At 42.2% G+C, this 26,603-nt stretch overlaps 1 protein-coding gene across 1 annotated transcript in view; it reads left to right on the top strand.

Annotated features, from left to right (window-relative positions):
* The first annotated feature begins 3,869 nt into the window (after positions 1 to 3,869).
* BICRAL (BICRA like chromatin remodeling complex associated protein) overlaps positions 3,870 to 26,603 on the top strand; it is a 65,962-nt gene continuing 43,228 nt past the window's right edge. The window contains exon 1 of the mRNA XM_044776698.2: positions 3,870 to 4,134. The gene's annotated coding sequence lies outside the window, so the exon portion shown is untranslated. The remainder of the gene's footprint in view (positions 4,135 to 26,603) is intronic.

Below are 26,603 nucleotides of genomic sequence, written 5' to 3'. Positions count from 1 at the left end.
AAAAAGTGGCAATGATGAAGCTCTAACTGATATGAGAAACTGGGGGGGGGGGGCGGGGGGGAGGAAGAACTCTAAACACTTAGGCTACACTGCCTGTGATCAGTTGGGCAGTGGTTTTATGTGGTTCTGGGAAACTTAACTTTACTCCCTCAATATGTAAGTCTCTAGGTGGAAAGACACTCATTTCTTGTATTCTTAGACATTTTGTGGACTGGGCTGTTTTTCCTGCATCCCACAAGTATTGATTGTGAGCTAACTATATACAAAGTACTCTGCTAGGCCCTTGGAGAGTAGAAAGCCCTAAGGAGCTCCCTATCCGGGAGGGATCATAAGAGAGATATATTAGGTTGAAGTGTATTTGATTGCCATCGGGAATTTAGATGGGAAGGTTCCACCCGACAAATAACTAAAGTAAGGCAATATAATACTATCTAAATGTACTGACCTCTCATTATGTTTCAGGTACCATGCTACATATTTTACAGACACTAGTTCCTGAATCTTTAAAATAACTTTCAGACCTGAGTACTATAATTATCCTCGTTTTATAGATGAGGAAGTTGAGGCTGTGAGGGGGGAAGTGACTTGCCCAAAGCCACACACCTGGTGTGTGACAAAGGTGGAATTTGAACCCTGGTCAATTTGAGTACAGTGCCAGTGCATTTAAGCCCCAGAATAGAAGTACCTCTAAATAAAGGTATACAGCTTATCTGTGCACATTGAGAATTTAAAAATTTTATTTCACAAACACTATTTAGAGACTTACTAACTCATCTGGTTATTTTGGTACTTCTGTGATCTGGACACATCTGGTCATGCGGATCACCACTTAATCCCCAGCATTTGCATTCTCCCCCTCTGAGAACGGCCAACCAACCAAGGGGAACATTTGGAGGGAGAACACAAAACAGAAACATTTCCACTTTTAATTTTTATGTGGACATTGGCCCTGTTTATTTGGAGGCCCAGCCACATGCTAGAACATGTCAATTATAATTACATCTCTTTTTTTTTTTTTCTGTGTCCAGTTGCCCTTCTTTCTAGGTCACGTACACATGGGAATCATAGGAATGACCGTTTAATTGTACATAATAGTTACAATTAAAGTTATTTGCATATGGTCAAGCCATTTTAAGAACTTTTCTCTTAAAAAGTGTCCTAATCTTACATTCATATATGAAAATCCTGACTATATAAACCATAATTTAAAATTTTACATATAAAGGCATATCCCTAATTAAAATGCTAAAATTTTGAATGACATGGGAAAAAAATGAAGAAGTTGTTTTTGTTTTGTTGTATTATTAAATGACTTCAGTTTTGGTGGTGCCTGGTGAATCTGAGATTTCTCCCCACTGCTGTCCCAGGATTTTGCACCCTCCCGCCCCTATTTTAAAATTAGATTTGACAGGGGCTGGCTCCGTGGCCGAGTGGTTAAGTTCCCGCGCTCCGCTTCGGCGGCCCAGGGTTCGGATCCTGGGCACGGACATGGCACCGCTCGTCAGGCCACATTGAGGCGGCGTCCCACATCCCATAACTAGAAGGACGTGCAACTAAGATATACAACTGTGTGTGTGGGGGGGGGGGGGGGGGTTGGGGAGATAAAGCAGAAAAACAAAAAAAAAAAGATTGGCAACAGTTGTTAGCCCAGGTGCCAATCTTTGGGGGAAAAAAAAGTTAGATTTGACAACAGGCATGCTTAAAGCAGGTCTTCCCTAACTAGCGAGTTGTCCCCTCTGCCTATGCCACACCACTGAACACTGTTTATATGAGAGCAGCAAGGACTGCTTGTTCCCAAGATCCTTCTCAGGCCTTGAAGAGAGGGTGAATTTTAGAGTCAACCAGGCCTGGGGCCCCTCCCACTAGCCCTTATTAGACTGACAACCCCAGGCAAATTACTGAAACCACTGGGAGCCTCATCTGCAGAATCAGGATAATTAAACATTATTCTATAGGTTTGCATGAAGGTTCATGCAATAATGTAATAATAACATATCTAGAATAATGCATGGTGGCACTTAGTAGGCCCTCAGTAAATGTCAGTGCTCTTAAATTTGGGCATTCTTTAAAAAGCCTGCAACGCTCTGCACTCTTTATGAGTATATAAATTCAGTTTTGTTAGGTGATCTTTTAAAGTCAGATGTGTGTTTCTTTGGGATTCCGGCCGATTTTGGAGAATAATTTTCTGAAATCCATTAATATTTCATGGGAGCTGTGGAGCAACAGCTGTAAAACTTGCTTGGTGGGCTCTAATTGCAATGAATAATCCATGGACTCTTTTGAATTCTAAGACTTCGAAATAGGTATTATTAAATTCTAGCCAATCCAAAGACATTTTAAAACATGTTTAAAAATTTCCCGAGCCAATTGGAAAACTGGTTGGTCCAACTGTCAAGTGTAAAGAAATATGCTAATTTATGCAAAGACTACTCTTTCAGGAAGGCCTTGGCTGAATGTGAAGCACGACATCATGTGAGGAAACACCTCGATAATACTATGTGATACTAAATCACTAAAGTATTTTTAAGGCACCTTCTAAATACAAAGCATACATTGTAAATGACCTAGCGCACAGTTACTAGAACCAGATATGGTTTGTTTTTTTTAAAAGATCTTCTATCTTTAATATAACAACATTGTATACCAACCTTGACATATTTATTTTGTGCAATATAGTATAGTTACAGTATCCGTATAAAAGCAGGCAAGCTGTACTACCATTATGTTTTTTAATGCTAAAAGAAAATAGAAACTAAGCAATTCCACTTAACTTAAATCTAGGGATAATTTTCTTTAGAACTCACCAAATATCTGGGGGACATGGGTTTGAGCATTCTGTTTATCAGCAGGACCCCATTCTATATGTATTACAAATTAATTTAAAATAATTTTAGAACATTTCTGGGGCTTATGTATTTTTTAAAAATCTGAATCACATTCTTGTACAATTCATCTTTTGCCTATCCTTGATGTTTATTTAAAATAAAAGACAGCAAAACCCCACTATATTTTCGTGGGCATTTACAGGAAAAGTAAATGTAATTAACCGAGATCACAAACGCATCCACTCCCAATCCACACTATCATAATGAACATTTATTTAAACACTCTGAGTGCTAGATGGTTTATGGAGACGTCTCAACAATTTGAGACTTGAGATTGAAAACGGAGAGTAATTATACTTGGACCAAAGAGTGTTAAAAGGTTGGGTAGCTCCCTTTTTAAGACCTGGGATCATGTAATGAAAATTCCATAAATGGGGTGATAAAGGATATTTACATAGAGAGAAGGCAGTAGGAATTGGATGTTCTGAGAGTGACTTAGCTCCTCACCTTCATCTTGCCCACTAAAGTTGCTTTTTGTTTTCTTTTTAATGTTGACATGCAGATTTCACAGATAAGGTTTTACAGCATTTTGGAATGGAAAGAGTGTTGCAAAGGAAAGCCTATTACATTTAAAAGTTCGAATGAATTAGTTATTTGCCAAATAACTAAGTTAAAAGTGTTTTAGTTTTTTTTAAAAAAAAAGTATTTACTGTGGCTAGTTCTAATTAGAGCTCTAAACAAATATTGGGTTTTGTTTTTAAACACCCCCCCCCCGTCGAGCTAAAATTGGAGTGTGTGTGTGTGTATATGTCTATGTGTGTGTGTGTGTGTGTGTGCAGGGCGCCTGTGGAGAATGGCACACATCTTGTAGATCTTAAAATAAAAAAATAAAAAAAATAAACCTGTTTCTTGAATAAACCAAGACATTTATGAAGTTAAAAAGGATCTCAAAGGAAACAGGAATTAACAGCTTTGGAGCTCGATTTCTATTAAAAAAAATTTTTTTTTAATTAAAAAAATCCTAATCTCCACATTTTTTGCTAGGCGAGAACCGAAGTTTGGAGGTAGACGAGCAGGCGAGCGGTGTGCCCGGGCGCAGAGCATGAAGGCCGGGCGGGCGCGGGGAGCGGGCGCCCGCCGCCCGGCGCGGGGGTGAGCGAGAGAGAGAGCGGAGCGCGTGTGGCCGGCGCCGCTCGGCCGGGAGCTCCCGCGCCCGCGCCCCGCGCCCCGCGCCCGCCGCCGCCGCCGCCGCCGCCCCTGGTGCGATGGCGCAGAAACCCCGTTGACAAGGCACTGCTTTTTCATGACGGTGAGTTTCCCTTTGAGTGTATTATAATTTTGTGATAAAAATTTCAAGGAGAAAAAAAAAACACACAACCTCCTTCCTCTGCCTCTTTCCTTCGGGGAGGGGAAAAGCGAGGGAGGGGGGGCTGGAGATCTATCTCCAGACAGACAGAAAAGAAAGAGGAGCAAATTAAACACCGAGTTGCCAAAACCAGGATATTAGGTTTCAGCCCAGAGAGCTATTGGCTAAGGCTGTGTTTTTTTTGGGGGGGGGTGGGTTTGTGGGTGGGTGATGGTGGTGGTGGGTGGATGTTTAATGGACACGGAGAAAAGGGGAATCGAGTGTTTATGCCTTTCCCAGCGCCGCCCGGGCCCCGGGAAGACCAAGTTCAGTGTCTCGGGCGGGGGGCGGCGGGGCCGGGCCGGGGGCGCCTCGGCGGGGTGGGGGCCCCGGCGCCTTCTTTTTTTTTTTTTTTTTCCTTTTCCGCGGATGCAAATTTCTGGAGCGGGGAGAGGGAGAGAGCCTGGGAAGGGGGGTGGCGTGGCGGTTAGTGGTGGGGAGGAGAGGGGAGGGAAGCCTTTTAATGACTCATTGATTGAGCCGGTTTAAAATTAGTTGTGTGCGCCAGCGAGTGTGTCTTCCGCCCCCCGGAGCCGCCGGGAGCCGGGAAGGAGGGAGCGGGGCTCGGCGGGGCCGCGAGCAGGGGGCAGGGAGGGCCCGAGTGACGGCGGGCGCGGAAGAAAAATAAGCTTTTCCAATCTCCTCCCCTCGGTTTTCCCCCCCTCGTTTCTTTTCTCTCCCCGAAGCTCTTGGGTGTGAATCGCGTTTTCTTTCTTCTCGGCAAAATGGACCCCGCGGCTCGGGAGGGGGAGGGGAGCGGTGGGCGGGCGGCTTGTTCCTCCTGGCTTCCTCCTGCCCGCCGCTCCTGCGGGCGGCCGCGGCGGGCACAGCTTGGGCCCGCACTGCCCGCCCGGCCCGGCTCCCGGCGCGCGCCCGCCCCGCCGCCTCCCTCGCCACCTGGCCCCGGAGCCCCTCCGAGGACCCGCGGCCGGGCCCGGATGAGCCGTGGCGCCGCGCGGAGGACCCGGCCCGGCCTGGCGCCCTCTGCGGAGCCCGCGCGGCCGGCCCGGAGAGAAGAGGGCCCGGACCGGCCCTGTTTCGGCCGAGAGGGCGCGGGCCCGATGCGGTTCGCGCCCCCCGGCCCGCCCCGACTGCGGATCTGGGGGTGGGGGGGCGGCTGGAAGGCGCTAAGATGGCGCTGGGCCTGGCCCCTCGCCAGGGCTGGTGGCGCAGTTGCTCGGCGGGCGCCATCTTCCCTGGCGGCGCGGACAGCGCCCTTCGCGGATGCTCCGCGGGCCCGGGCGGCGGGAGGGCCGCGGCGAGGGGGCCGGACTCTGTAAAGGGGGCCGGGGCCGCGCAGCCTTGTCCTTCCCCGGGTCCCCAGACCCCGAAGCCGAGGCCGCCGGCTCGGAGCGGGCAGCGGCTGGGGCCGCGGCGTCTTGCTCCTTACCGCTGGCGTTGGAGGGAAGCGGTGGGCTGGGGTCGGGCCTTGCAGCCGCTGGGCTTCCCCTGCCCCCCCTCGAGCCCGCATGTCTCCCCGGTCAAAATTGGGGGTGAGGGGTTCCCGTCGTCTCCCCTATGGCCTGAAACTGGACGGCTTTGTCTTCCTCGGCCCGACCGGGGGCCAGGGCACTGGGGCCTTTCCTTAGTCCTCTTCCAGTTGAGAGTAGAGTCAAACCAGGTTACAAAATTGCAGAAAAGAGTCCAGGACCGTGTCTGGTTTCCAGTGGCATGGTTCTCTTTCGGTGCCCTACGTTTCTATTTTTCAGTTAGTTGTGTTTTAAAACAACCCTGGAGAGACATTTATCTAGTTTTCAAATTGTGGGAAGGTGATGAGTTCCAGTGATTTGAAACTTCTTGTTGGCTTTCATATTACTATTCCAAATGGTAGTAAGTTAAAACAGTTTCTTAGAAGTCTGACTGAAAAATTAAACTTGCTCTGAAACACTCCGAGATTTTTTTTCTTTCCCTTTCTTAAAAAAGCTGCCCTGTGTTTTAGGTCATCTCTTTCTTATCAGTGTAAGGTTTCTCAGTTCCCCAACTCACTAAAATGTTTCCTTAAAAGCATCCATATAAATGTTTATCTGTGCTGTAGTAGCTCTATATTAAGAGGTGTGTGTGGGTTTTAACTTTGTTTTAATTGTTACTGAAAAGATTACTGAGAGGAGGAAAAAACGATGTAAAGCTCTGATCTCTCTAAGAGTCCGCCAAGTTGGAAATTAGCTGGTTAATTTCTAATGGATAAAAGTAACATAGTGGCACCAGTAGGCGTGTCTTTGTGTTTATAAATACAATATATATATATTGGATGTTTTAGACCTTCTAAGACCTACCATATATTGAACGCTGCTGTGTGCCAGGAGCTGAGCTTGGTGGTTTATTGAATTCCTACTTACTTATCATATCAGCCCTGCAATATTGATTTTATTAGTATCTATCTACCAGGGAAGATAGAGGAATTGTTCGGGGTCTTGCAGTTTTAAGTGGTATAACTGACATTGGAGCCCAAAAGTCGTGTTCTTGTCTGTACACCTATGGTTTCCAAATCTGAGCATCAGAATAAACTGGGGAGATGTTTTTAAATACAGATTTGTAATATCACCTCTTTTTCCTTCATTATTTGTGAGGGCCAATTGGGATTTTTTCAAATGGTTAATCTGTTAGGCAATCTCAGTTTTTAAGCTTCTGACTTTAAACTTCTTGAATCCCCTAACTCCCTCCAATTTTGAAATTCTGGCCCACCCAGGACCCCCTAAATCTAAGTATGTAGTAGTCTGTGTGATTTCAAAGCTCTCCAGGTGATTTCAGTGTGACAGATACACATTCGGAAAATCATTGTACCACGCTATGCACTGTGCTGCTGGCTCTTTTTTGAAGTGGAACATGAGACGTGAGATCCATATCATTTTGAGTTTCAGCACAGTTTTATTGCTCACACCATTCTCATTTTTATTTTTCTCCTCTGGCTGCCGTTTATCAAATACTGAAACTGTTTTCTTACAGGAAAAAGGTTTACGTATCCTAAGACACTAAAATCAATGTACATTTTAAAAAGTGCATCATCTCATTCTACTCAGAAGCCGTACAACACACAGGCTTCTGTAACTAGCTGGGCCATCTAGTTTAGTCAAGACAGCCTTGCAGCAAAAATAGAATTGAGTCTAGGTTTGGTACGGAAATTAGAAATAGGGTAGAAAAGATCCTGAAATAAAAACCTAGAGATAAATCCTTGGAAGAAAGGGTTCTTTTCTGAATTTTCAATTGTGAAGGTATCTTCTGGGTTTTGGGAAGTAGGATGGGGAAGTTATTCTGAGACCTAATAAGAACAGCGGATGCATAAAGACACAGGGTCAGGAAGAAACAGCCAGAGCAGGTGATGAAATGAGAGAACCAAGTCAGGGATGAAATCATTAACTTCTCTGGAGCCAGGACCACATACTTTCCTTATTTTGTGCTTTCCTTTCTTCATTCTCAAATCACTGTTGTATTTAGTAATTGCTGGGGGAATGGTTGAAAACTTTAGTTTTTGATGCACATGTCAAAATTAGATATCTTTGCATGTGTCCACATTTGAACGTTTTCATGAGGAGCAACTGTTGACTGTAGTCTGTGTCCGGTCTAGACCAGTAGGCGGGTAGAGTTCTAGTCTTTGACTGTCCTGTGTGGTTTTTCTCCCCTTGTTTTTAATGGTAAATGCCAAAGTAATTATATTCTTTGACTAGAATCCAATAAAGCTTGAAAGGAAGGGAAATCTAAAATAAACCTGCCTACAGAGAGTAGCTTCTTAAAGTAGCCTTCAGTGGAAGTCAGGACAGACAAGATCTCTGCCCCATGGAATTTACATATGGTGGGGAAGACAGGAAATAAGTCACATATAATCACGATAATTACAGATTAAGACAAATTGTCAGAAGTTAACCTGGTAGATCTAAAAGTGTTGTGGGGAGTGACTGTTTTGGCGAGTCAGAGCGGCCCTTTGAAGAGGTGACATTTGCGCTGAAACTTGAAACACGAGCTTGTGCCAGCCCGTGAAAAGCTGCGAGACATTCCTGGCCTGGGGACAAGTGTGAAGACCTGAAAGGCCCAGAAGGACGTGGGTGTGGGAACCGAGAGAAGCAAGAGGAGAAGGGAATGAGTGGAGTTGGAGAGATCCTGCAGGGCCTCTTGTGTGAGGCAGTAGGGGTTTGGGATTTTATTTCAATGAAAATGAGAACCTATTGAAGGGCTTTAATTAGGGCAGTGATAGGTTTTTGTTTTTAAAGATCACTGGTTGCTGTGCAGCTCGAGAGAGGAAACAGGGCAGTTAGGCTCCTGCGATAGCTCGAGATTGATGGTATCTGAGGCAGGGACAGTGACAATGGAGATGCATTGGAGTAGATGGGGGGTTTCAGATATATTTTGGAGGTGGAATCAGAAGTATTTGCTTAGTGGGTTGGCTGTGGAGGGAGAGGGGAGCAATCAAGGATGCCTTCAGTTTTCTGGTCTAAGCTTTGGGTGGCTGATGTTGCCATTGGCTAGATGGAGAAGACTGGAAGAGGAGCAGGGAGCGGGGGCTTGGTAACAAGAGTTCTGTGTGGAACCTGTTATGTTTTTGAAAAATTGTGAGACATCCTAGTGGAAAGTCAAGTAGGCAGTGAATATTCAAGTTGAGCTGAGAGGAGTGGACGTTCGTTTTGGGAGTCACTAGCATACAGCTGGTATGTCATGGAACTGGTTGAGATCATTTGTGATCACAGAAGCCTTAAGATCAAGCCCTAAAACACTTCCAATTGCTAAAGGTTGGGTGAAGGGCACTGAGAACATTCAGCCATTAAAGTAGGAGAGTGAGTGAGTTATCGTTTTCAAGAAAGAAGGAATGGTCTCCTCTGCCAAATGCTGCTGAGAAGTTAAGCAATGCTGGAGAAGTGGCCGTTTGGATTTGGCAACAAGGAGGTGGCTGTTTTGATGAGTAGTTTCAGTGGCATATGGGGACGGAAGCCAGATTGGAATGCATTGAGAGAATGGGAAGTGAATGTAAACCACTTGTTGGGGAAGTTTTGCTGTAAAGTGAGGAGAGAGCAGTGGTTGGGGAGAGAGGTGGGGTCAAAGAAGAGCATTTTAAAAAAATGATGGGAAATAGAAGAGCATTTTCAAATAGGGTAATGAGAATATCTAATAGAGAGGGAGAGACTATGCAGAAGAGAGATCAGACTACCAAAGGAGCAGAATTCTTGAGAAGGTGAGAAGGAATTCAAAACACAGAAGAGGGTTTGCCTTTGGTGGGAGCAGAAAGATTTGCAGTGTAGCAGGCGGGAAGGCAGAGACTGTGAGCACAGGTACAAGGAGGTTTTAGAATTGGAGGTGGAATATAGGGCTTTCCCTTCTGATGGCTTCTGTTTGTTCAGTGAAGTCTGAGGCAAGGCCAGCAACTTCCAGTAGGGGCAGAAGGGCTGATGGTTTGAGGTGAAAGACAGCTCACCTAGGACAGCAGGACAGTGAACTCACTGAGAACCGAGGTAGGATTGCTGGGCATTATGGAATGCTTGGCTGTGGCTTGAGGGTCGTGAATTTAAGGTGAATCCAATGAACTAATTTAGTTGTGGTTTTTTGCCGGCAACATTCAGCTGTAAAAGGGAAGCAAAGAGCAGGCAGGTGATTCGTTCGACCGGGATTGAAGGTTGGCTCCCCAGATGTGACAGAGGAAGAGAGGAGCTAGGGAGTTGAGGGTGCTTGCAAGGCGACGATCACAATGATGAACCTTGGAAGATTAGCTGGGCAGGAAAGCAAGAGAAGATAATGGGGGTGGGGGCCATGAATTTAACCATGAAAACCATTCTTGGTTAAAAATCAGTTAATGGGTACAGAGTTTCAATTTGGGATGTTGAAAAAGTTCTAGAGCCTAGATGGTGGCGACGGTTGCACAACAATGTGAATGTACTTAATGGCACTGAAACTATACACTTAGAAATGGTAAATCTTACGTATATTTTACCACAATAAAAAAACTGAATCAACATTTTTAACATGTAAACATTCGTGGCAGGCACAGATGTTATTTGTACACTGCCTTGGACTCTTTGCAAAATACTGTCTTTTCTATGAAAGAAGGTAGTTTTAGAAAAAAAATCTTGAATTACTGAGACTAAAGAGAATATCCTCTCTTATCATGTCCCAAAGTTAAGCGTGCATAACAGTCACCTGTAGACAGAGATTCTGGAATGGGACCGAGGAGTCTTGTGTTTTTTGTTTCCCTGTTCACTGATTTATTCTAACCTTTTAGCATAGCGTTTACAACAACCTGGGTACTTGGTAAACATTTGCTGATTAGTACTTAGAATCCAGGTAGAGTAGAATGATGGGAAACAAGGAGGGAAAACAATTTTCTGATAGAGATTAGCAGTGCCTTATTTTAGAGGGATGTGTGAGAAAAAGAAGCAGAGAGACCATTGAATGTGGCTGTTGTTAGCATTCGACATTCTGACCTCTGCAGGTGATGAGAAAAATCAGGTTACAGGGTGGGGAGGGAGAGAAATAACTATTGGGAAAGTCATTTTTAAAGATTCAGACGATACCAAGTGGAAGTGTGTAGCACTCCCCTTGACCTCCCTTTCTCCATTCTTTCCTCTGAATCTGCTGCCATTCACCTTTTCATGAGGTTCCTCTCTTCCCCAAATTGCCTGCAGAATAAATAACAGTAAAGTGAAATTAGAGAAAAGGGGTGCAGGGTAGATGATAGGATTCAAAATAGTTGTCTGTGGTCTTCACTGAGAGGATAGCAAGGTCATTTGTCAGGGACAGAGGCGAAAGGGTTTGAGTTTAAAGAGAGAGAAGTAAATTTGTGGAATGTATCAGATGTGGGGGGAAATGGATAAAAGAAATGGTACTTAGCTGTGAAGAGGCAACATGAATTGGGTAACGTACCAGACCCATCTGCATGGCATGGTTCTCTAGTGATGAATAATGTTGATAGTAAAAGGGGAAAATGCAGTGGGTGATGGGGCTGGCAGAAAGCTGGGGTAGGGGGGATAGTTAAATGAGTGTGGAGGAGTGGGAGAGCCCTAAAGTGGAACCCTTGTTAAGTGGTACCTTGCTGAATGGAGACAGAACCCAGCATGTGGTACCCACTTGTAGTAGGGCTCAGGAGAGCTCAGGGGCTGTCAACATAAGTTGTATGGGAAAGTGGAAGGAAGAGGTCTTGGGGAGAAGCTGCTGGGAACTCTGATTTAATTTTTCCTTGCCTCATACATGCTTCCATTCTGGAAAGATCCTGAGACCCCACTGTACCAGGCTTAAACCCAGGGTCCCCTTAACCATATCAATTTTAATTTATATCATTGTGATTTAATTATAAATTTCTTTAATAAAGTTGCTAAATTGAACATTTTCTGGTTTTGTGGGTTCTTTGGCTATCTTGCAAACACATTAAACACTTATGTTACCTCAAATAAAAACCCTGTTGGTGAGGGAATGAGGCATGAAAGGTATTGCCTTTCTAGAAGTGGCTTATTTGAGTTCACCCAAAATTCAAGACACTTCCTTGTATCATCAGAAATTAAACTTTGTGTCCTGACCTGTAAGTGAAACATTTTCACGAGGAAGAAAATATGGGGGAGGGAAGAAAAATAATATGTGTTAAATCTTAACATTGTTTCAGGCCCTGATGAGTGTTTAATATTATTAAATTCTCACAACTCTATAGGTGGGTTTTGTCTCCACTTTTATAGATAATGAAACTGAGGGTTAGAAAGCATGAATAACTGCCCAAGGTTACATTACTAAGGGGCAGAGCTGTGCATTGTACATTTTGCCATTGGTATTAAGCCCAGGTATAAATGTAATCTACAAATGAATGCCTTGTAGTTAAACATTTTGAGGTCTGAAAATTGGATGACCTTTTTTTTAACAAAAGGAACAGGGAAAAGTAGTGTGTTTTTTATTTTTTTAAAGACTGGTACCTGAGCTAACAACTGTTGCCACGCTGCTGCTTTTTTTTTTTTAATTATTCTCCCTGAAGCCCCCCAGTACACAGTCGCACATTCTAGCTGTGAGTGCCTCTGGTTGTGGCATGTGGGATGCCGCCTCAGCATGGCCTGACCAGCAGTGCCATGTCTGCGCCCAGGATCTGAACCAGCAATTCCCTGGGCTGCTGAAGCGGATTGTGCGAACTTAACCACTCGACCATGGGGCCAGCCCCTGTTTTTATTAATAAATAAAAATTTATTTTTAAAATATCAGACCAAAAAAACAGAATCTCTTATGTTGATAGTCAAATTTTAGGTCAAAGCAATTATTCTGCAGATAATTCACTTTTTATTTGCATAGTATGGCAAGCCAAACATGGGGACCATTTTAGCTCTATATCTGGTAGCAATCAGGAATTATGAATTATATCTTTGACTGAAAATAATCCTAATTGGGGGGCTGGCCCTGTGGCCAAGTTAAGTTCACGCACTCCACTTCAGCAGCTTGGGGTTTGCTGGTTCAGATCCTGGGCATGGACTTGCACACCACTCATCAAGCCATGATGTGGTGGCGTCCCACATAGAAGAACTAGAATGACCTGCAACTAGGATATACAACTAGGTCCTGGGGCTTTGGGGAGGAAAAGAAGAAGATTGGCAAAAGATGTTAGCTCAGGGCCACTCTTCCTCTCTCTCTCTCTCTCACACACACACACACACACACACACACAATCCTAATTGGAAAGAGAGAACACTTAAGATGTTAAACATGATGTGGTGGAGCTCACGTTGTTCCCTTGCTTGGAATGTTGTCAATGTAAGCACAGTAATTACAGTACAGATTTAGGGGGAAAGTCTTTAAAATGTACAAAGTATGATTCACTTTAAGGAAACATTCTTTTAAAGAGGCCATATTGTAGGTTGAATTTACTAAGTTGTGGCCAGTAAGATATGTCAAAACAAATTATTTTTTTCTTTGGACTGTACAAGAAAGCTTAGCCCTGATAGACAGCAATAATTAAAGATCATGAAACATTCCCACTGTGGGTTCCTGAGTTCCCTGGGGCTGGCCTACAGCTCTTGAGCATCATGCTGCTCACTGAACAGTTTGAGGTGGTGCGTGAGTTCTTCATGAGAGGCCGCAAGAACTAACTTGAATTTTCCTCCTTGCCCAGTGAGAACCAACCCCTCACTGCTTATTAGTGGTAAACCTAATTTGGGGAGATAAAGAATTTCAAAACCTTGCGGTAAGTGTAATGTGGGAGAGAATTTCAAAATTTGTTATGTAGACTGTAAATATTTTGAACAAAGCTACAGAGTATTGAGACCTCGATTCTATGTATTAAAATAAACCATCTTTAAAAGTTGCTTGCAGTATAATTCAGATATGACTCCTTTTACTGTAATTTTTTTTTTAAAGATAAATCAGTTTATCAAGTTTGTGGTTAAGTATCTCATTTTATTTTTTAATTTTATTTATTTATTTTCTTTTTGAGGAAGATTCGCCCTGAGCTAACATCTGCTGCCAATCCTCCTTTTTTGCTGAGGAAGACTGGCCCTAAGCTAACATCCATGCCCAACTTCCTCTACTTTATATGTGGGACGCCTACCACAACATGGCATGCCAAGCGGTGTCATATCTGCACCCAGGATCCGAACTGGCGAACCCCAGGCTGCTGAAGCAGAACATGTGCACTTAACCGCTGTACCACCGGGCCAGCCCCCTAAGTTTTATTTTAGAATTGATATTCAGCACTCCTTAGAAAATATTTTACAGTGTTAGCACCACCCACATTAGTAGATTTCTAGCAATAATTTTTAAAGCCTTAGGCATTTCTCCTGAATTAAAAAAAAAGCCATATTGTTGAATAAGCTTAGTGTAATATACATAAAAGTTTTATAAATATGAAGTAACGTAGAATAGTTTATAATTCTTTTCAGAATTCATTTCTCAATAAATAGTAGAGCTAGAGAAACCTGGATGCCATTTTGAGAGATTAAATTTAAAATCTGTATTTGGCAAACATAAAAGCATTAAATACACTTAGAATTAATTCAAAGAAAGTTTTCTAGAGCAAATTTTAGTTTTCTAAACTGGACTTAACCTGGAAACTAGAGTACTAGTGGGTTTTTTTTAACTTGGAGAAATGTCTTCAAGTTTGGAAGTACTACCTTTTCCATGTACAGAGACTGTTACAAGAAAAATCAGATTTTCTCCTGATTACTGAGAGTAAAAGTTATTTTTGATTGTGTGGTTTTGATTTGGAAGTATTTCTTCTCGGATTTAAAATAAAAATGGTGCTATATTTAGATTCTTTTAACGCTGATATTTCCTAGAAGTGCAAAGAAATATGTTTAGAAATAGGTCGGTTTATTCTTACTTCCTGCTTGTATTCTGACTCTCGGGATCTGTGAGAATCTTAGTGTTGGAGAGGTCCCTGGAGCCCAGCCCCTTCCCTCTAGGTGTGATCACACTTACAGATGAAGAGCTGCTTCTACCCATAGACCTCGAGATGCCTTTTTTTAATTTTCAAATTTTAAAAGTGTTTTACTTGTTTCTCTTTAAGTCTGACTTGATATGTCACATGATAGACGTAGGATTATTTTTTGTTACAGCTTATGTAGGTAAAACAGTCTGAAAGTAAATGTCCAAAGAGAATAATACAAAGAAAAATGAAATTTGGGTAACCATGTTGTTTGAAAAAGAGGGGTGGGGAGGACCTTAACATACCTAGAAATGTAAAATAGACTTTGTGCCACGGAAAATACCTAATTTATACCAGAGAAAACTTGCTTATCTTTGTCTATCATATTTTATGAGTACTAATATATTACTGTACATTCTTTATTTTCACTGTCATGTTAGAGTTTTAAGGTTAAATTAGACATAGAGGGACCAGCCCTGTGGCCGAGTTGTTAAGCTCATGTGCTCCGCTTCGGCGGCTCAGGGGTTCGCCGGTTTGGGTCCTGGGCACGGACATGGCACCACTCATGAGGCCATGCAGAGGCGGTGTCCCACGTGCCACAGCTAGAAGGACCCACAACTAAAAAATACACAACTGTGTACCAGGGCGCTTTGGGGAGAAGGAAAAAGAAAAGAAGATTGGCAGCAGTTGTTAGCTCAGGTGCCAATGTTTAAAAATTTTTTTTAAATTAGACATGTAATCAATTAAGAAATTACCATAAATCATGCAGGGTCTGTTTACAGATCTTCCTCACTAACGCTCACAAAGAGAGTTGTGGATGTGCTACAGTCAAGGTGACTGGAAAGATCTGCATCAAATGTTAGAAAGTTGTCTGAACTATTTTTCAAAAATATATGCATTAGATATGCAGTACAAAATGAACAATATATATAGAGAGATTTCTATAAATACATGTATAATAAAAATTTAGATAATTTTTTTATAGAACACATTTTCTTCATTACAGTTAAATGCTCCCCAGCTAGAACTCTCTATCATTAGATCAAAAAACCTGACATAAAACCTATTTGACCTTAACGTTTTATTTTTGTCACACATTATATAAATTCCAAACTCATAATTATTATTTAAAATATGTTCTGTATTTCAAATTATCTTACTATCAAAACGTTACCTTGAGCTTGACTCTCAAGAATGTCTTCAGGGAGCGGGCCCCGTGGCCAAGTGGTTAAGTCTGTGTGCTCCGCTGCGGCAGCCCAGGGTTTCCCTGGTTCGGATCCTGGGCGCGGACATGGCACTGCTCGTTAGGCCATGTTGAGGAGGCGTCCCACATGCCACAACTAGAAGGACATGCAGCTAAGATATACAACTATGTACCTGGGGGATTTGGGGAGATAAAGCAGGGGAAAAAAAAGAATGTCTTCAGTGATCCAGCCCAGTGGCGCAGCAGTCAAGTCCACACGTTCTGCTTCGGTGGTCCGGGGTTTGCCAGTTCCAATCCCAGGTGCGGACCTATGCACTGCTTGGCAAGCCATGGTGTGGCAGGCGTCCCACATATAAAGTAGAGGAAGATGGGCACGGATGTTAGCTCAGGGCCAGTCTTCCTCAGCAAAAACAGGAGGATTGGCGGCAGATGTTAGCTCAGGGCGAATCTTCCTCAAAAAAAAAAGAACGTCTTCAGGATATAAGATGCTATGAAAGTCACAAGGCAAATATTTTCAGAGCATGACATGGATTTGGTATAATGTGTATGTCATATGTTATATACATAACATATATACCTTTAAAGTATTTTCCATCCTTTTAATTTAAAATTAAATATTTTATTTTTTTCTTAGCTCATACTACTTTCCAGAATGTTTCTTTTCTAAATGGAATATCTTATTTTGAAAAATTACTACTGTAACTATTTACTCTGAAGGAAAAAGCCACTGTATTGTCATGTCATCATGAAATATTTATTAAATGCTAATTTTCTACAAGGCATTTGGAGAGTACAGGAACATAAAATCTAGCATATAGATAGTAGGTGCACATGGAAACGTACACGGCAGTGTATGGTAGGTGCCAAATGAATGGTGCAAGTGAGAGCCTTTGAGGTGTGTGAGAGAGCATCCATCCATCCATCCACCCATTCAGCAAATACTGTTGAGCACCTCATGTGTGCCAGTCGCCTTCCTAGGCTCCAGGATGCCTCAGTGAACAAGAGACCAAGGCCCTGCTCTCACGGGAAGACGAACAGTAAAGCTAGATGAACGTTGTAGTAGGTTACAGGGGGCAATAAAGCAAAATAAGGAAGACGTGGAGTGCTGGGGGGCGGAAAGGTGGTCCTGGTGGATCATGATCATCTGAGCAGACTTGAAGGAGGTAAGAGGACACCTGAAGGAACAGCATTCCAGGGAGAGGGCAGCCGGTGCGAAGGGCCTGAGACATGAGCGTGCACTTGGTGAGTTCAGGGCACGGCAAGTCAGCAAGGGCTGGGATCACAGGAGGTCAGAGGCGGGGGGACAGGGAGGGCAGTCATGCAGGGCATTGCGGGTGCTCACAGTTGAGCATAGAAAAGGATTTTGGTTTCTACAATGGGGAAAATGGGGGTTCGTTGGCGGGCTTGGATTTATGTTTTATAGGGATTACTCAGGAGGTTGGGCTGAGCATAAGTTTTAGGGGGTAAAAGAGAAAAAGCAGAGACCAGATGGGAAATGATGGCTTGGACTAGGGAGACGGCAATGGAGGTGGTGTGTGTTGGATGGATCTATTTTGAAAGTATAGCCGATGGGATTTCTTTCTTTTTTTTTTTTCTGCTTTATCTCCCCAAATCCCCCCGGTACATAGTTGTCTATCTTAGTTGCAGGTCCTTCTAGTTGTGGCATGCGATGGGATTTCTTGATGGATGGAATGAGGGGCATAAGAGAATGAGCAGTCAAGGCTTACGTATAGGAAATAGAATTTGAACTGGAGCCTAAAGGAATTTGTTGACCAGAGAAGATGACATAAGCAGAGGAATTTACATGAGAGAGCACTAAATTAGATGAGGGGTGTATGAGAGGGGCAGGAGAGTGGGGAAGCTTCTTGGGGTGGAGTAACAAGTTTGTAAAAGAGGAGAGAGGGGAAAAAGGAAGGCTGGGAAGGGACTTTGGGTTGCTTTGTGAAATGCGCTAAATCAAGGCCCAAGGATTTGAAATTTTCCCTTACATAGTAAAAAATCATGAACGTTTTCAAGCAAGGCAGTGATTTGACTTAAAGGAGCTCTGTAGTTAAAAAAAGCTTTGGAATCAGACAGAGCTGAGTGCCAACCGTCGCTCTTTTCTCTGCTGTCTTGAGTAAGATACATAACCTCTCTGAGGAGTGCCTCAGTTTCTTCCTCTGGATTGAGGATTTCCCTGTCAGAAGGAGCTCGGAAGGATTAAGTGAGATCGTGCATATGAAGTGCCTGACACATTTGGGTCTCAGCTGTCGCTGCTTTTTATAATTATTATTATTATAGAAAAGCAATGTTTAGTTAGACTCGTCTGCTAACAGTGAATGAAGGAGTGAATGGCTCCCTTAGAAAATGAAGGGGACTTTTTATCTAAAGTGAATTATTCCTGTCAGCCAGTGTTTCCTTCCAAGTCTGGGCATTGTCCCTTGTAATTCCTGTTAGTTGTCCAGTTGTATACTTTTATCAGACCAGCAGGGGATGTGATACAGAGTTTTCCCCCAGAACGTTTAGAGATCAAATCTAATAGGCTCCCATCTTCATGTTTCCAGCTGAGTGCAAAAAAGTCTGAGAAATTTAGCAGCAGAAACCTGATGTCACTTTAAAACCCAGTTTCCAAAAATTAATGTCCTACTGAACACTGTTCTGCAGAACTCAGGTTTACAAAATTCTGGGAAAGTGAAAAAAGGCATATGGGCTCTGATTACGTTTAAATATTAAAACGTAACTTAAAAAATAAAGATATGCTGAGGCCAGCCCCAGTGGCCTAGTGCTTAGGTTTGGTGCGCTCCACCTCGGCAGCCCAGGTTTGGTTCCTGGGCATGGGCCTACACCGCTCGTCTGTCAATGGCCATGCTGTGGCGCTGTCTCACATACGAAAAAGAGAGGAAGAATGGCAACAGATGTTAGCTCAGGGCAAATCTTCCTCAGCAAAAAAATTAAAAGTAAGTAATAATAAAAATAAAATACACTAAAGAAAAAGACTGCAGAAGCATGTACCAAGGTATTAGTCAGTTGGGCTGCCATGATAAAATACTGCAGGCTGGGGGCCTTAAACAACAGACATTTATTTTCTCACAGTTTTGGAGGCCGGGCAGGATTGGGATGCCTGCCTGATTGGTTGCTGGGGCAGGCCCTCTTCCTGGTTTGCGGACAGCCGCCTTCTCGCTGTGTCCTCACAGGAGCTCTGCTGTCTCTTCCTCTCAGAGCACCAGCCCTATCGGATTAGGGACCTCCCCTTGTGAACTCATTTAACCTTAATTACCTCCTAAAGACGCTGTCTGCAAATACAGTTACTCTGGGGGTTGGGGTTTCAACATGTGAGTTCGGAGGGGACACAGTTCAGTTGATAGCTGTCAGTCGCTCCTGCTAGGCGGTAGATTAAGTGATCCTCATTTTCTTCTTTATGCATTTCTGTACTTTCCAAACTTTCTGCAGTTGGGGGTGTTGGATGAAACTAGATTCCACTTCTAGGTTCCACTTATTTAAGGTACCTAGAGTTCATCGAGACAGCCCGTAGAATGGCCGTTGCCAAGAGCTGGGGCGGGGGGTGTGAGTGTTTAATGGTAGAGAGTTTCAGTTTTGCAAGATGAAAAGACTTCTGGAGATGGATGGTGGTGATGGTTGCACAACAATGTGAGTGTACTTAATACTACCAAACTGTACAATTAAAAATGGTTGATGGTAAATTTTGTATGTATTTCACCACACACACACACACAAAAATTCCCAGCTCCCTCCTCCACTGTAAAACCAAAAAAACTTCTAAAAAATACATAGTTTTTGGAGTTAAACAGACTGGGTTTAAATACTAGTTCTGTGTTGATCTAGTGGCTCTCAAACTTGAGTGTGCATCAGAATTACCTGATTAGGCGCCGGCCCCAAGGCCGAGTGGTTAAGTTCGCGAGGGCTCCGCTTCGGTGGCCTGGGCTTTGGCGGTTCGGATCCTGGGCACGCACATGGCACCGCGCATCAAGCCATGCTGTGGCGACATCCCACATAGAAGAACTAGAATGGCTTACAACTAGGATGTACAACCATGCACTGGGGCTCTGGGGAGAAAAAAAAAGAGGAAGATTGGCAACAGCTGGTAGCTCAGGGCCAATCTTCCTCACCAAAAGACCATACCAAAAAAGAAGAATTTCTTGGGTGGCTTCTTTAACAGCCCCTGAGTTCCTGATCCAGTAGGTCTGGGATGGGCCTGAGAATTTGCCTTTTTAACAGGCTTCCAGGTGATTGAGAACCGCTGGCCTCGAGCAAGTCTTGGTTTCCGAGTCTATAAAAATGGATCCTTGAGCCCGTTGTGAGGCTGATGTGAGAGTATCTGATTCAGAAACTCTTGGCATCAGATTGTTTCCTTTTAGCAAATAGTTAACTTGCTTTTATTTTCAAATAATTTCCTTTGGATTTTCTTCCCATGTAATTATGGCCATTTGATACAAACATGAAAAAAATAACTTATTTTTAGAAACATATATTAAAGTCCTTAAAGATGTAAGAGGCATGTAAAGTTAACTTTGTTTCTTAGGAGAGTAGGATTCTTTCAGTTCAATGACTAGGGTTATCATTGGAACTGATATTTAATATTCAACTTTTTTTCTTTTCCAAATTAAGTCCATCTATGTGGGGGGTTATATTCTGGGAAAATAAGAGTTATGGCAACTCCCTTCCCTCCACCCCCTTTCCATAAAAAAATCCCACAAACAACACCTCTGGGAAACCCTATGTAAATCATGAGGGTAAATATTATTCGTATGTCTTCAACTCTTCTTAAGGATTTCCACCTTGTGGCTATCTGTGAGGGGTACAAGGGGAAAATGAACCTCTGGGCCAGTGTGTTTTCTAAACTAAGTTCCATGAAAGTCTCTAGAACTGAACTGTCCGACGTGGTGGCTCCCAGCCACATACGGCTATCAGCGCTGGCAGTGTGGCCAGCACCGACTGCGATGTGCTTTCGGTGTAAAGTCCACACCAGATTCTGAAGACTTTGTATGAAAAAAAGGATGTAAAATATCTCATTAATTTTATATTAATTACATATTGAAATGGTTATCTAAATAAATACTAAATTAAAAATATTTTATTCAGATCCAAATATTTTTTAGATATTCTGGGCTAAATAAAATATGTTGAACTTAATTATCCTTTTAAAAAATTTGGGAACTAGGAAATGTTATATCACGTATGTGGCTCTCACTTGTGACGCATGCTGTCTTTCTGTCGGACACCAGCACCACTCCAGACCTTCTGGGAGTTGATAGGTGTTGGGAATGGAGTTGAAGGAAATAAAGAGGATTCTTTGGCAAAGTAATTGTGGGAAATAATGAGTTTTAAAAAGCAGGAGGTCTAATTTGCATTGTGAGTTACCAAGAAGGGTGTGTTATATGTAATGTTTCCCAAATTTGTTTCGTTGTGGAAGCTCTGCCTGCCTTCTCTGTTTAAAGGACTCCTTTCCCCAGAGTCTTACGTGGAAAAGACCGACATGCTGCTCTCGGTCTCAGTGTTCACAGAGCGCCTTTCCACAAGCCAGTGCCAACAAATATTTCTCCCTGCTTATGCATACCTTTTTATGGTGATAGATTTAAAACAATATGCTTCACTTTTCTCAGCATAATTACCTTATATTCAGTTGATTTAAAGTTTTAGAATTTTACTTGATGGAGTCGTGACATTTTCTGCTGTGGGAGAAAGTGCTTTGAGATTCTTAGTTGCTATCTTTTGGCCTGGGAAACATTTACAGAAACAAACATTCCAAAAATCATGACATTTCCACCCACAGAGATGAGAAGCATTGTGGGCTTGGGAATTAAAGATTTGAGTTCAGACTTCTCTCACGCTACTTACAAACTCTGCAATGTTAGGCAAGTGTCTTTCTTCTCCATAAAAGCAGGGATAGGGCCGGCCAGTGACGCAGCGGTTACGTGCATGTGTTCCACTTCAGCAGCCCCGGGTTCACCGGTTCGGATCCCAGGTGCGGACATGGCACCGCTTGGCACACCATGCTGTGGCAGGCGTCCTACATATAAAGTAGAGGAAGATGGGCACAGATGTTAGCTCAGGGCCAGTCTTCCTCAACAAAAAGAGGAGGATTGGAGGCAGATGTTAGCTCAGAGCTAATCTTCCTCAAAAAAAAAACCAAAAATCAAAAAACAGGGATAATAATACAGACCTGACAGGATTGTGTTAGAAGGATTGGAACTGTGTGAAGTGCCTGGCAGAGGGAGGGCACTTAGTAAATGTCAGCTGCTAGTCCAGTTTTTATCACCTCATGGGCCTTAGTGTATCAATTAATAGTTAAAGGGGCTTAATATGACTGTAAATATCCATACTAGTATATGTTTATTTTCATACATATTGATAATGCTTTCTGCAGTTTGGAAAATTATTTCACAGGAAAATTATTGTCTCTCCAGTATGATTATCAGCTACTTGAAAGCTGAGATGTATTACTTACTTGTGTGTTTCTTGTGTTTCTGTAATCCTTTACACTGCCCCTCCAGCACAGGCTTAATAAATAAATAATCATTGGATTAAGTCGTCATTATCATTAGTGTGATAAATTATAACAATACCGCTTAATATATCATGCTATTTTTATGTGCTTTCTTAAAGAAAAATTATAATATTTATGGTAAGAGAATCATTAACAGAAATTGCAAGCTATCATTAGAAGCTTAAGAAAAAGTTAAATAATGACAAACCTTCATAGAAAAATAATTTTACTAATGGGGCTGGCCCCGTGGCCGAGTGGTTAAGTTTGCGCGCTCCGCTGCAGGCGGCCCAGTGTTTCGTTGGTTCGAATCCTGGTCGCGGACATGGCACTGCTCATCAAACCACGCTGAGGCAGTGTCGCACATGCCACAACTAGAAGAACTCACAACGAAGAATATACAACGATGTACCGGGGGGCTTTGGGGAGAAAAAGGAAAAAATAAAATCTTTAAAAAAAAATAATTTTACTAGGTGGGGCAAAATCTAACAAGTTGAATATTTAGAGAGGGAAATAAGGTGTTCTTCAGGCAAGACTATGAAAATATAATGATGCAAGAGAAAATTATTCTAATTTGTCCAAAAGGATGATACTGAGTAACAGTGACGATAGAACTATGGGTCTGTCCTGTTTTAGGTGACCCAGAAGTGATATAAGATATGATCAAACTAAATGAAAAGTCTTTATTTCTTTCCTAAAGAAAAGGGTTATGTTGTAGGCACAGATCTCTCAGAAGATGAGACTGTGTTCTAAACCAGTTAGACAGTTTCCCCTAACACCGTTGGATTCTGGCACGTGTGACTGCCATCTTCAGAGTGATGTCGTTTTAAGTGAAAAAAAAAAAAAAAAAAAAAACACTCACAGTGAGTTGGCCTTAAAAAAGAAATTTAGTGTTTTATGCTTAGACCATTTGGAGCCTGTTTTTGGGTTACTTGACTCTCTTATGTGAGGGTTCTATAATCTATAGCAGAATAGCCCAGAAGTGAGTCTAAGAAACGGTGTTAATTTAGATGTCTAATTCCAAACATTCGTATAAAAACTAGAAAATAGAAAAGTATGTGATTTATGTGACTGTTTTCCACTTTGGATGTTTGGGAGAAGGAAGATGTGAATTTTGACTAAGCTTTCCAGAAAGACAGTTTGCATGTTTATCCGGTGAAATTCGTCTTTGTACCTCACTCTGGTCGAAGGTGAGAACTTTGCTGGGCTTTCCCACTGCAGTCTTAGGCTTTTCAAATTAGACAGTGTATTTCTGTGGCTCTCTACTAAGCTTACAGAAAATTAGCTTACTTGACCTTCCTCACTCGGAATTCTTGGATGACTGTGATGGTGCTGAAGGGGTCCTTTCTGCACTGTTGAAATCGATGGCTCGCTGCTACCGTCCTGTGAGTTTGGCATCGCCTTCAACATCTTTGCATAGCAAAAAAAGGACATCAAAATAGCGTATGGAAATAGCCATCTTGTGGCTTATATTCAGACGTTTAGAGTCCTGTTGTGTTTGTTAGTAGATGGAGTTTATTCATTTCACATGTTGAACATCTGCCCTGGACCCAACAGAGCAAAGGCTTCATGGACTCCCCCACAGGATCTGTGGATAGAATTAGGAGAAGGGGCCTATCAACTTGGACAGGAAAAAACTTGCATGCTATTTTCACTAGGCTCCAATTGAAATTTATCATTTCCTGAAACTGTGAGTGAAGGCCACATACCACGGTAGTATTAACAGTGCCTAGGAATTTGGTACCAGTAGAAAAATTTTTTTTCATTATTACATTTGCAGGGCCCGGCCCAGTGGCTGAGTGGTTAAAGTTCTGCATGCTCCACTTCAGCGGCCTGGGTTCACGTTTTCAGAGCCTGGGCAAAGACCTGCTCCACTCACCAGCCATGCTGTGGTGGTGTCCCACATATAAAAAAAAAAAGTAGAGGGAGATTGTACAGATGTCATCTCAGGGCTGATCTCCCTCAGCAAAACAAAAAAAAATTACACTTGCAGATATCTTGAAAGATTACTATCTTCCAGATGATAGTAGTTACTAGACCCACCACTAAATCTTGTATATTAAAGCATTGATGAAGAATCACATATATAACTATGTTACAGTTTTTAAATATTTTTATAACTATATCTTTAAAAATCGTACATAGATTATGCATTATAAAGTAGTACTCTGAGGAAGTATCCGTGGGTTCACCAGACAGCCAAAAGGCACAGAAAGTGTTCAGAACCCTCCTCCTTCTTTAGAGGGGTTCCTTCCAACAGCTGCAGCTGGTGCTTGTCAGTAGTTGTGGGGCGATGTGTCTCACCCTCTTTCACCCCATTGCTTGCTGGAGTTAATGTTAATGATGAACCACAGGTCCCTCATCTCCCCTCAATGAGTGTCTGTCCTGGAGCCACCAGCTTGGAGGAAAAGAATACTTCTCCAGAAAGAGAAAGAGTTTTTATTGTAGTAAAATATACGTAACATACATTTACCATTTTTAAACACAGTTCTGTGGCATTAAGTCCGCTCACATTGTTGTGCAACCATCACCACCCTCCTTCTCCAGAACTTTTTCATCTTCTTCATATTAAACTCTATATCTCACGGTCTTTTGATAAAAATAACTACAAATATAAATTCCAGTTCACACGGCATTTCTTAGGGTTTGTGAAAACTTTCACACTAGGTAAAAGTTTATATCTCTTAAATGGAGTTTAGAAAGGTGAGATTATTTCAGCTTCTTTAAAATCTTTGTAGAAACTGTGAAATATTTCCTGGAGTACTATGCTACACATATATTTGTCCATATTCTTTCTTAAATCATTTTTGGCTTAAAAAGTTCCCCTCATTTTCTCCTCCTTAAAAATTGATTTTGTCCACACATCTTCCTTTTGAGTCTGCTTTTATAGAAGGGAATACTCAGCGTCTCTTCCTTGGTAACGTCATTGGCTTTGTAAAATGGAATTTTGTTTGTTAGTATTGTTAGTTGTTTTTATAAGCCTTGTTTTTCTTGGAACGTACTGTAAAACCAAAATATTTTGAATGTTACTCATTGACAGAGTGCAATGAAAGTCAAGAGTTTGCATAATAACTTTAGCAAATGCTTGATAAAAGAAAAATATGTCTTGTTTATAATTACTGCCATTTCATAGTATTTTTTAAAGCAGTTCCATACATAGGGACAATAACGTACAAATTACACTAACACAGAGCAATGGTGTCCTGTATTTGAGGAAATACAGAGAACGATTAGGCAGTTTTAATTTTAATAGCTTAATTTTTTTTTTCTGAGAAAGATTCACCCTGAGCTAACATCTCTTGCTGATCTTCCTCTTTTTGCTTGAGGAAGATTCACCCTGAGCTAATATCTGTGCCAGCCTTCCTCTATTTTTGTATTTGTATGTGGGTTGCCACCACAGCATGGCTGCCAGTGAGTGGTGTAGGTCCACACCCGGGAACCAAAACTGGGCCGCGAAGCAAAACGCCTGAACTTAACCACTAGGCCACAGGGATGGCCCCCTTAATAGCTTAATTATTACCATACCGTGTTCTAGTGAATTTTGTGACTGTGGGATGGGAATGCAAACAGCAGTCCTTTTTACTATTTATGACTGGCATTGTACAATGATAGCCAATGTTTTTAAAAGTAGAAAAAATCACATTGGTAGGATTTTTGCTTTTACTTCATTTAAAATGTTTTCTGAAAGAAATCCCCTTTCTGGGGCTGGCCCAGTGGCATAGTGGTTAAGTTCACACACTCTACTTCAGCGGCCAGGGTTTGTAGGTTTGGATGCCAGGTGTGAACATAGCACCACTCATCAAGCCAGGCTGTGGCAGTGTCCCACATAAAATAGAGGAAGATTGGCACAGATGTTAGCTCAGCAACAAGCTTCCTTAAGCAAAAAGAGGAAGATTGGCAACAGATATTAGCTCAGGGCCAATCTTCCTCACAAAAAAAGAAAAAGAAAAAGAAATCTCCTTTCTATTAGGAAAAACACTGACTTAGATAAATCTTCATTTCATTTAATAAAAGATATTATATTTTTCTGAAGGAAACTGGAAATCAAAAAATTGTCAGAGTACTTTCTGATATTCCAGTGGTTTGGTTTTATGGAGAGAATTCAAGTAAGACTGACTTTTGACTCTTCTAGTTTTTAATTCCTCTTCCTGGAATTTTTGCTAATGTGTTGTTGACCAGGTTCATCTTTATGATGGTTAGTTTAAACGTTGACGTTGCTTCCTTTTGCTGCCTCAGTCATCTTATCCTTGGAACTGATTCTCTAAATGATCAATTATTTTTAGTGGAAGAAAGAAATGTGGCAATAATGATTAAAACAGAAGTTCAACTTTTATTTGGAAGAAGAATTCTTTAGTTGAAATTTAGTAGTGTAGCTGAATAAA

This window comes from Equus asinus, chromosome 8 (genome assembly GCF_041296235.1).
Source record: "Equus asinus isolate D_3611 breed Donkey chromosome 8, EquAss-T2T_v2, whole genome shotgun sequence".
Lineage (NCBI taxonomy): Eukaryota > Metazoa > Chordata > Mammalia > Perissodactyla > Equidae > Equus > Equus asinus.
This window is presented reverse-complemented; position numbering and strand designations above follow the sequence as displayed.